The sequence below is a fragment of the Oryctolagus cuniculus genome, chromosome 12 (assembly GCF_964237555.1).
Source record: "Oryctolagus cuniculus chromosome 12, mOryCun1.1, whole genome shotgun sequence".
In the NCBI taxonomy this organism is placed as follows: Eukaryota; Metazoa; Chordata; class Mammalia; order Lagomorpha; family Leporidae; genus Oryctolagus; species Oryctolagus cuniculus.
The window spans coordinates 53,095,266-53,106,605 of NC_091443.1; positions in this window are offsets into that span (position 1 = coordinate 53,095,266).

Sequence of the window (11,340 nt, forward strand, 5' to 3'; positions counted from 1 at the left end):
GCTGCTCTCCAATCAGGAGCAAGTCCTACAGTTAATTGGTTGAACTGGAGGCAGCTGTGCGGAAGCTGTTTACTTCTCTCCCAGCGCCATATTGTGGGAGAGCAGATGCATAGAATAAGTCCTAATTCGAGCAACTTAGTCTAGTCCGGATTGCTCCCCACAGATCCCCCTTTCTTTTTATTTTTTGGCGTTGATACGCGCCTGTCTTCGGTGTCCCGCAGCACACACTCTGCTGTACTTGCTAGAGTTGCCACAGGCTCTTACAAGTCCTATCAATCAGGAAAACCGAATCCGGGTCCTCTCTTCGCCATTGTGAGGAGGTTTTTAGGCGCTGATGCGTGCCTGTGTTCGGTGCCCTGCAGCGCATGCTCTGCTCTGCCTGCAGGGGACTTACAAAACCTATCAGGCAAACCGAATCCAAGCCTTCTCATTGCCTTATTGTGGGGGAGACTTATTAGTGTTGGTTCGTGCCTATCTTCGGTGACCTGCAGCTCATACTCTGGTCGAGCTTTGCTGGCGCTTACCGCCTTAAATCAGGCAGACCGAATCCAAGCCTCCTAATTGTTGCATTGTGGGGAAGCTTTACTGATGTTAATTCGTGCCTGTCTTCGGTGACCTGCGGCTAGCCGCCCAGGTGCTCATCGCCTCACTAATCGGGCAGACCGAATCCAAGCCTTCTAATTGGCATGTTGAGGGGAGGCCTTATTTTTCTCTATTTCTCTATCTCTGGGCATTCCTACCTCTCCCATTTCACTTCTATCTTCCAGCATTCCCATTTCTCTTTTACTTCACTTCCAAACTTCTGTTTCTCTTATCCCTGCGGCTTTCCGGCACCTCGCCCCGCCGGCGGGTTCCCGGCTCTGCGCCGCTTCAGCCCGCGCGCCTCTCTCATCTGCGCAGCTTCCTGGCTTTGCGCGGCTCGGCTTCGCGCGCTCCGCGGTCTCCACGCTTAACCCTTTCGCGTCTGAACCACGGCCTACGCCAGCGTTCCCTATCTATTCACGCCCCGTGCTCTCTCTGCACGCGGCGGCTTCCGCGAGTAACACAGTGTAGCTTGCGTCTCCACCACTAGCATTCAATCCAAGTTCCCCGGGCTAGCCTGGCGAATTCAACCCAGCGTACGTCTCCGCCCCACGGTTTGGCTTCCCGTCCTTTGCTCCCCGGGCTAATCAGACGGATCCCAACCTGGCTTGCGTCTCAGCTTCTAGTTTCAACTTTTCGCCCCCTATTCCCGGGCTAACTTGAGAACCCCAAAGTGGCTTTCGTTTCCGCCTCGGCCTGCCCCCCGCGGCTTCAATTTCCCTAACATTTTTCTCTACCCGGTATGTTTCCCTAAGTTTTCTTCCAACAATATTCCTCCCTCATTTCTCCTGGCCTCTCCCCACAGTCCGTATCCAAGTCTAAGTTTCTTATAGGTTTCATTTTCACTTTCAACCTGCAGTCCGTATCTGAGTCTAAGTTTCTTCTTGCTTTCACTTTAAATCCTAACTTCTTTCCCACAGTCCGTATCCGAGTCCAAGCCTCCTCCAGGTTTCACTTTCGCTTTCAATCTCCTAGCTTCCCCGCCATAGTCCGCATCCGAGTCTATGAAAGCTTTCACTTTCGCTTTCAATCCTAACTTCTTTCCCACAGTCCATATCCGAGTCTATGCCTAGGCTTTCAATAGCTTCTTCCGGCACCTAGGCTCTTTGCTAGTCTCTCTCTCCGGTATTTTCCTACTTCTTCCCGTTTCTTCCCTCCTAAGTTTGCTATCCGTCCTAGGTTTCCTATCCGAGCTAGGTTTCCTATCCGAGTCACGGCACCATTATGTCGCTCCCCGTCTTCATGGGGGAACGACACAAGACCCTGCCTAGGCTTCATATCCGAGTCACGGCACCATTATGTCGCTCCCCCTCTTCGTGGAGGAACGACACAGGACCCTGCGCTGTTCTTTTTGTCTGCTCGGCCCTCCCCGGGTTTGCTGCTGGTTCTTCCCGGGTTGGCTACTATCCCTTCCACCTCCGTGGAAGGGCAGTTCCCCCTGGCCGCATTCCCCACTTCCGCAGGGGAGCGGCACACCACCGGCCGGTTCTCTCGGGGGCTGCACGGGTGTTCCTTCAGCTAGATGTTCCCCATAGATGTTCCTGGTGCATGCCGTCTCTCTCCTCCTTTATAGTCCTCCTCCGCCAATCCCAACTCGGCTGAGTACGCTGCTCTCCAATCAGGAGCAAGTCCTACAGTTAATTGGTTGAACTGGAGGCAGCTGTGCGGAAGCTGTTTACTTCTCTCCCAGCGCCATATTGTGGGAGAGCAGATGCATAGAATAAGTCCTAATTCGAGCAACTTAGTCTAGTCCGGATTGCTCCCCACAATAAGTAGTGACTTAATGCTGCCATTTTCCCAAAGATATTTCTAATACATACTTTGAACTTCCAGTGATCTTTTACTGGGAGATTTTCTTTCTTTATTTCTATTTTTTTTTTTTTTTGACAGGCAGAGTGGAAAGTGAGAGAGAGACAGAGAGAAAGGTCTTCCTTTGCCATTGGTTCACCTTCCAATGATCGCCACGGCTGGTGCACTGTGGCTGGTGCATCACACTGATCCGAAGCCAGGAGCCAGGTGCCTCTCCTGGTCTCCCATGCAGGTGCAGGGCCTAAGGACTTGGGCCATCCTCCACTGTACTTCCGGGCTAGAGCAGAGAGCTGGACTGGAAGAGAGGCAACTGGGACAGAATCCGGCACCCCGACCAGGACTAGAACCCAGTGTGCCGACACCGCAGGCAGAGGATTAGCCTATTGAGCCGTAGCACCAGGCTGGGAGATTTTCTTTCTTTATCTTCTTTGCTACAGATGGCCATGTTTCTGTGTTTCTGTGTGTAACACATCTTTAAGCATCTTTTTCAGGGCTGGATGAGTGGTGACAAATTCTTTCAATTTCTGTTTGCTATGAAAGGTCTTCATTTCACCTTCATTCACAAATGAGAGCTTTGCAGGATATAATATTCTGGTATGACAGTTTTTTTCTCTTATTACTTGGGCTGTATCTCGCCATTTCCTCCTAGCCTGTAGGGTTTCTGATGAGAAGTCTGCTGTGAGTCCAATTGGAGATCCTCTGAGAGTAATCTGACGTTTCTCTCTTGCACATTTTAAGGATCTTTTCTTTGTGTTTCACTGTGATGAATTTAATTACAATGTGTCATTGTGAGGCTCTCTTTTGGTCATGTTTATTGGGGGTTCTATGTGCTTCCTGTAGGTGGATGTCTACTTCTCCAAACCCAGGAAGTTTTCTGCTAGTATCTCACGAAAAAGGCCTTCTAATCCTTTCTCTCTAACCATGCCTTCAGGAACTCCTAGAAACTGAATGTTGGGTCTTTTAATAATATCCTGTAGAATCCCAACAATAATTTTTAGATTTCTAATTTCCTCTTCTTGTCTTTGGTTTAACTGTATACTTTCCGTTGCTCTGTCTTCTAAGTCTGATATTCTCTATTCTGCTTCAATGATTCTGTTTTCAGCGCTCTCAAATGTGTTTTTTATTTGTTCTATTAAATTCGCATTTAATTTTGATTTCTCTTTAATATCTCAATTTCATGTACTACTAAATTCCTGATTTCATTTCGGTTCCTCCTTAAGATTTCATTTTTATAAGAGAGATTTCCTTTCCTGTCCTGTATGGATTTCTGTAATTTATGGATTTGTTTTTGATAACTTCTAAATGTTCTTACCATAAATTTTTTTGAAATCTGTATCTTCCATTTTCTATCTCATCATCTTCAAAATCTTTATTGGAGTGTCATGTTCATTTTGGAACATCATGATGACTTCCTTGTTCTTGTTTCCTCCGTTTCTATGTTTGTTGTTTGGCATTGTGGAAATATTCTTTGGTTTCTTTTTTTTTCTCACTGTGGTGGTTTTTCTCATTACACTATGACTCTAGATGAAGGGGACTGTCTGCTTTTGGTGAATCTCTAGAGGCTTGTGATGTGTGTGACAGAGAGCTCTGTTCAGTTCTTCAGGGTTAAGGCTGTGCCAAAGGTGACACACCCAGGTTTGGTATGGTAAACCTTTTTTCTCTCTCTATTTTTATTCAGAAGGGAAGTAATTCTGCTCAGCTGATCTCCTCTTCTGGATGGCAATCAGTGCCTAAGCACTCTCCCCAGTGGGTATAATATGTATATTATAATATTATAATATGTATAATCTGTCCCAAGGGCCACACAAAGGCTCTATGCAGACCTCAGTGTAAGCTCGGATTCCCCTGGAATGTCTCTCAATGCATAGCCAAAGTCACCAGAATTTGTGGAGTCTCCCACAGAGACTACTCACATCTCAGCCACACCATGAGTTCTCCCACACACTCTCAGTTTTTTTTCACAGTCCCGGTTCATAAGCTCCACGCATTCACTAGGTCTTAGTCTCCTATTATGTCTCCTCCCCAGAGTCAAAATTTTCTGCTTTGCTGAGGGCAGGTACAGCCCTGAGCTGGTGCAGCTGTTACATATGTCCAAAATGGCACCTGCTCTATTGTCTTGCTTGCCTTTGTAAGGTGAGTAGAGAGAGAGAATCGTGTCCTTACCGGTCCCTTTTATTTTATTTTTCTCTCCTCTAGTTATGTTATGCTGGTGTACTTTCCCCACATGCCTCTAGCCGCATTCTCTCTAGGCTCTTCCTGCTGCTTTTCTGCCAGTGTCTCAGGCTACTGCAGTATCAACTCACCTCCCTTTCAAATGCTGGTGTGTAGACTCGGCAGCTGGTGTCCCAAGCCTTGGGCGTCCATACCCTCATGTAGGTCCACTATGTCCCACTAATTCCAGGAGAGTTTCCACTTCAGTGTTTTCCCTAACTCTTCCCTGGAACTGAAATATCTCCACTTTTATTAAACTATCGTTTCCCGGACTATCAGTGTGCGCCTTCCCTATTCCAGCATCTTGGGGCCCTCCTACTGTGTGATATTTCAACACATGTATACAACGTGTTCTGAAAAAATCAAGGCAGTTAGTATTTCCATTTGTTTATCATTATTTTTGATTAGAATTTTTTATTGTCTCTCCCTTTAGCTCTTTAAAAATACTTATAATGTGCAAATCTCCAAGTGCCTTTTGGCTTCATTCTCCAGAAAATGGGTGAAGGCCGAGTTCGAAATTAAGTGCAGACTAGAAGCAAAACAGTGGCAGAGATTGGATGTTTCCTTTCACAGAAGTTGATGGGTCCAGTTAATCCCTGACAGAACCAGCGAACAGAGGTGATGAAATTATGTCTTAATTTCTCTTGGTTTATCCAGAAATTTTCCTAAAATATAATTGTTAACTGTGTCTGTAATGACATCATTTCTATAATAATAAACTGGGAGGTGGAAGTAGTGAATTACTTACACCTTGTGATTTCAGAAGACAGTTTGGATCTGGGATTAGAAGACAACTAGAATCCAAGAACATAGCTACCAGGAGGAAAGAGCTCACAAAGGAGAACTGCAGAGAATTCCAGGGCTTCCTCCAAGTATTCAAGGAGCATGCATGAGGGAGGTGAAACAAATGCCATCGAAAAGAATTAGAGGAAGCAGAGCAGACCTGCTGCTTACATGGGGGCAGGACTAGGCAGGTCCCACTAGCTGTAGTGTAAAACTCAAAATTTGTGTATAAATAGTTGGGGAAAGCAAAGAGGTCTTGCTGAGAAGTAGGAGATCATTAACCTAGAATCAGACCAATGCATGGATACACACAAACATACACACACCTATATTAATGTATGTTTGGAAAACCATTATGGAATAAAGATCTAATGGTTGAACCACATATTATCTATTAGGATAAAGACACACAAAATAAATTCATTATATGTAAAAAATGAATTCCTAAACCTAAATGGAAAAGTTAAATAAAATACAGAAGAAATCATTGGGAAATGCTATGTGAAGATCTCATAGTATGAAAGAACATTGAACCTTAGTAACAAATCCTAAGCCATAAGAGAAAAGACTGGAAAATATGCATACATATCTTTAAAATATTCAAAAAAAAAACTCTCCACAACTAACTAGCTAATCAAATCCAACAACACTTCAGAAAGATTACTCACACCACAGCACTTGCAAGTTAATACCTGGTATGCAAGTTTAGTTCAACAAATACATATCAATAAATGTGATACATCACATTACAAATTGAAGAAAAATAGCCAGGATATTATCTCAGTAGGTGCAGAAAAAGCATTTGATTAAATATAACATCTTTTCTTAGTAAATCCTCAAGCAAGTTGGATATTGAAGGAACATTCTCAATGCAATCAAGCCAATATATGACAACCCCAGGACAGCTTCATAATGACTGGGAGAAGCGTGGAAGTATTTCCACTGAGTTCTGAAACCCAACGAGGATACTCACTTTCCCCATCGCTATCCATAAGGTTCTGGAAGTTTAGCCAGAGCCATTAAGTAAGAAAAAGAAATCAAAGGGGTACAAATTGGAAAAGAAGAAGTCAAACTGTCTGTGTTTATGGATGACATAATCATGTAGATAGTAGATCCAAAAGGCTCCACTAAGACATATTGGAAATCATAAGAGAATTTAATAAAGTTGCAGGATATCAAATCAATACACAAAAATCAATAGCCTTTGTATACACAGGCCATGCCATGGGTGAGAAAGAACTTGTAAGATCAGTCCCATTAACAATAGGTACAAAAAATTTAAATACCTGGAATACATTTAACTAAGGATGTGAAAGATCTCTACAATAAAAATTTTAAATCTTTAACAATGAAATAGAAGACACAAAAAAGGAAAAAATATTCCATCATCATTTATTGGAAGAATTAGCATCATCAAAATGTCCATACTAGTGAAAGCAGTTTGTAGATTCAATGCAATCCCAATGAAACTACAAACAACATTCTTCTCATATCTAGAAAAATATGATGCTAAAAGTGATATGGACACAAAACAGACACCAAACAGATAAAACAATCTTAAACAACAACAACTATAAAAAAAGATGCATCATAATACCAAATATCAAGTCATATTACAGGACAGTTATAGTCAAAACACCCTGGAAATGGCACATAAATAGACTTGCAGAACAATTAAACTGATTAGAAACCCCAGAAATTAATCTGCAAATCTACAACCAACTAATCTTTGACACAGGAGCTAAAATCAATCCCTGGAGCAAGCACAGCATCTTCAACAAATGGAATTGCAAGAATTGGAACTACACATGCAGAAGTATGATAAAGACCCCTACATACTCCTTTTCAAAAATCAACCCACAAAGCCTCAAGAATCTAAATCTTACCTGATGCCATCAAATTACTAGAGGAAAACTTCAGGGAACCCTACAAGACATTTTCACAAAGACTTCTTGGAAAAGACTTCAGAACCCCAGCCAATCAAAGCTAAAATAGACAAATGGGATTACACCAAGATAAGAAGCTTCTGTTAGCAAAGGAAATACTCAACAAAGTGAAGAGCCCACCAGCAGAATGGGATAAAAATATTTGCAAACAATGTGACTGATAAAAGCTTAATATCCAGGATCTACAAATAGTTCAAGAAACTCAACAACAACCACCAAAAAAACCACAAATAATCCAGTTAAGGAATGTAAAAAGGGCATGAATAGGCATTTTTCTTTCTTCTGTTTTCTTTTTTAAAGATGTATATATTTATTTGAAAGAAGGAGTTACAAAGAGAGAGAGAGAGACAGGCGAGAGAGTGTTCTTCCATCTGCAGGATCACTTCCCAGTTGGCTGAAAAGATCAGAGCTGCGCTGACCTGAAGCCAGGAGCCAGGAGCTTCTTCCAGGTCTCCCACGGGGGTGCAGGGGATCAAGCACTTTGGACAACTCTACTGCTTTCCCAGGCCATAGCAGAGAGCTGGATTGAAACTGCAGCACTCAGGACTGGAAATCCCAACAATGGGATGTCAGCACTACAGGAAGTGGCTCTACCTCCCACAACAGAGCCCCAGCTCTACTTGATGGTACGTTTATACTCAACTTCTAGATTCACAAATATATGGTTGTTTGATTAAGTACCACTTCTGAATGGAATCCCTGGACTAAAATAGGAGGTTCTTTTCGTGCACTGAGGGTGCCCTCTGAGACCCCATGTCTTTGATGCCACAGCCCTTACACTTCCTTTCTGTGATGAAGATTCCTCCTGCAGTCGAAAAAACAGAGCTAGGCACTATAATAATTAAAAGAATATGCTCCTGGAGCTGGCACTGTGGCATATGCATTAAAGAAACGGTTTGCAGTGCTGGCATCCTTAATGGGTGCTTGTTCGAGTTCTGGTTGCTCCATTCCAATCCAGCTCTCTGCTGTGACCTAGAAAGAAGTAGACAATGACCCAAGTACTTGATCACCTGCACCCACGTTGGAGACCCAGGGAAGTCCCTGGCTGCTGGCTTCGGCACAGCACATATCTGGCCATTTGGCCAATTGGGGAGTGAACCAGTGAATGGAAGACCATTCTCTCTCTCACTATCGCTTTCTCTGCCTCTGCTTCTCTATAGCTCTACTTTTCAAAAACAATAATTATTTTAAAAAAGAATATGCTCCTAAAAAAGTAAGATCTAGCTTGAAACCAAAGTACCTTTCACCCCAAATCAACAAGAACAGTCGCAGCACAAAACCCAGAGTCATGCCGCCACCCACAGCTGACTTGGGTCTCACACAGAGAGACATGGCAAGGCTCCCCTCACAGTCTTTCCCCGATTAGGCTCCTGTCTGTTGTGCCGGGGAGAACATGGGAAGATTCCTGCAAAGGAATGAAGGAATGGGATCTGGGACAGGAGTTTCTGTAGCTCAGGCTGAGAGGAGGGCCACTTGCACAAGGCTGATCTCAATCGGATTAGATTCCTGCTATCTCATTTAATTTATCATATACAAGGCAAAAAATGAGATCCTCACAGATCTCCCAGACTGAGAGATGAGGAGATTTCAGGAGAGACCAGAGCCACATTTCTCTTGGCAGAGGAGGACAGCACACTGCCGGACTTCAACCTGCTGGAACACTAGAGGCACCTTTACTGGAAGCAGCATCATTTCATAACTGGAACTCACCTGTTCACTAGATTTCCTCTTCCCACTCCTAGTCTCACTTACTCCAGGGCTCCTGAGCCCTGAGACATTAAAGCTGGAATCTGTTCCTTCCTTGCGAGTGTCCCCAGACACCTCATGACTTTGGAGGGAAGCCTAGCTCGACCCTCCCAGGGCTGCCCACCCACAGCCCCAGCTGCACGCCTCTGGGTTTGTGCTCGGCTCCCTCTGTGGTTCCTCTCACTGTGTTTTTCAGAGCACAGTAGTACACAGCTGAGTCTGATAACTGCAGTGAGGATTTGTGCAGGTGGAAGGAGCTGTCCTTCTTGACAAGAGTGGCATGAAAATCTTGATGCTCCACTCTCTGGTTTTCTGTTGCACTTTTCAACAGGAGCTGAGGACCCTGATGGAGATACTGGACGTACCAGAAAAGGAATTCCTGATAGCTGGTTTGGTAGTTGCAGTTCAGAGTCAGAGATGAGCCCTCGGAGAGGATAACAGGTCCCTCTGTCTGGGTCACTGAGTCTCCATTTGTCCTTCCTAAAATGATTAAGATGTTGTTATTTAGAAATATATCAACAGGACAGTCCTGGGGGGAAGTGGGGCTAGGAATCTTCACCCAGACCTTGGAACAGAAAATCATTTAAAAACAAAACATCACTTACGCACAGTTAGCAGCAGGACCACCACAGTCACTGAGCAAGACGCAGAGAGCATGGTTGGTGAGCTGGGTGAAAGACAAAGTCCTGGCAGCCTTGGATGTACCCCAAATGTCAGGGTGACACTCCAGCTCCAGAACCTGGATGCTGGGTAGGAACTCCTGGAGAATCCTTGCTCCTTGGAAAGACAGCCTCTCTGCTCTGCAGCAATTGAAACAATGAAGAGTGAACCAAACATGCACCTGTCAAATCACTTAGGTCATGTGGAAAATAACCCTCATCTGAAGAAAAATGCGCCCTCTTGTGGTTTGTGCAAGCATCGTCAGCTTGTGTCAATGCTCTCATATTTGACTCCACGACTCCAGTATATTTGAAGTTAAAAGAGGATTTTTAAGGTTTTACCTCAAAGTAACCATAAACCTTTTTTGTGATGTATGCGCCAAATACACTCCATTATAACACGGTGTACACATTATGCCTTTGGCTTGGAAAACACCAGCATCATAGGCAGGTGTTAAACTGTATTTTGATGTTTCAAAAACATACAAAAATGTGAAATTTTTTTCTGGGATGAAAAAAGGAATATTTTCAGTAATGATTCATTTTTTAAAAAATATTTATCTACTTATTTGTGAGTCAGAGCCACAGAGAAAGGAGAGACAGAGAGAGAGAGAGAGGTCTTCCATCTGCCAGTTCAATTCCACAATAGGCCAGAATGGCAGGAGCTATTGTAATCCAAAGGCGGGAGCCAGGATACAGGAGCTTCTTTTGGGTCCTCCATGGGGGGTTAAGTGGTTCAAGGACTTGGGTCATCTTCCATGGCTTCCCATCCATAGAAGATAGCTGGATCAGAAGTAGAGCATTGGGACTCGAACCGGTACCCACATGCGATGCCAGCACTGCAGTTGGTCTCACCCGCTATGCAACAGCACTGGCCCCAGTAATGATTTCTGAAAGCTGTCATCTGTATGGGGTACTGCCATATGACTTCTCCATCAATTACTATCACATAATTCTCTCCACCTGAAATTGCATCACAACATCCTAGTATACTGAGATCAACCAAATCATCCAAATAAATTCCAGTATGTGAGAGTAACTGGGAGTACACCAGTGTTCACAAAACAAAAAGCCATTTGATTTTTTCCCACTTCATTTTAGATGCCATGATATGATAGAATTGCTGTCACTGGTGTGCTTGATAAACCCCACAAAGAATAAAAAACTAGAACTTCCTTTTGACTCTGGCCCAGAACAGCCTACCCCTCTCAGGCACATACCTCCAAAACCACAGGTTCACCTCTGATGCTCTCAGCTTTCCTCTCCATATCTTCTAACAACAGAAAACTATGCACGTGTGTCCGGGTTGATAATAGTATCTTAAATCTGCAGGTACCACTCAGTAAAGCATTAGGAAGACAAATCTTTGTGGATATATAATAAATTCTTGCCTTTATAGGCAGAAAACTCTTTTAATTTTGAAATTTCTGGTCTACATAATCACTGTACATGTTTTTGAGCTACTGTGTGATATTTCAACACCTGTACACAACGAGTCCTTCACAAACCAAGGTAGTTAGTATTCCCATTTGCTTATCATTATTTTTGGTTGGAGTTTTTTAGTTCCTCTCCTCTAATCCAAAATAATGTAAGCTGTTGATGAT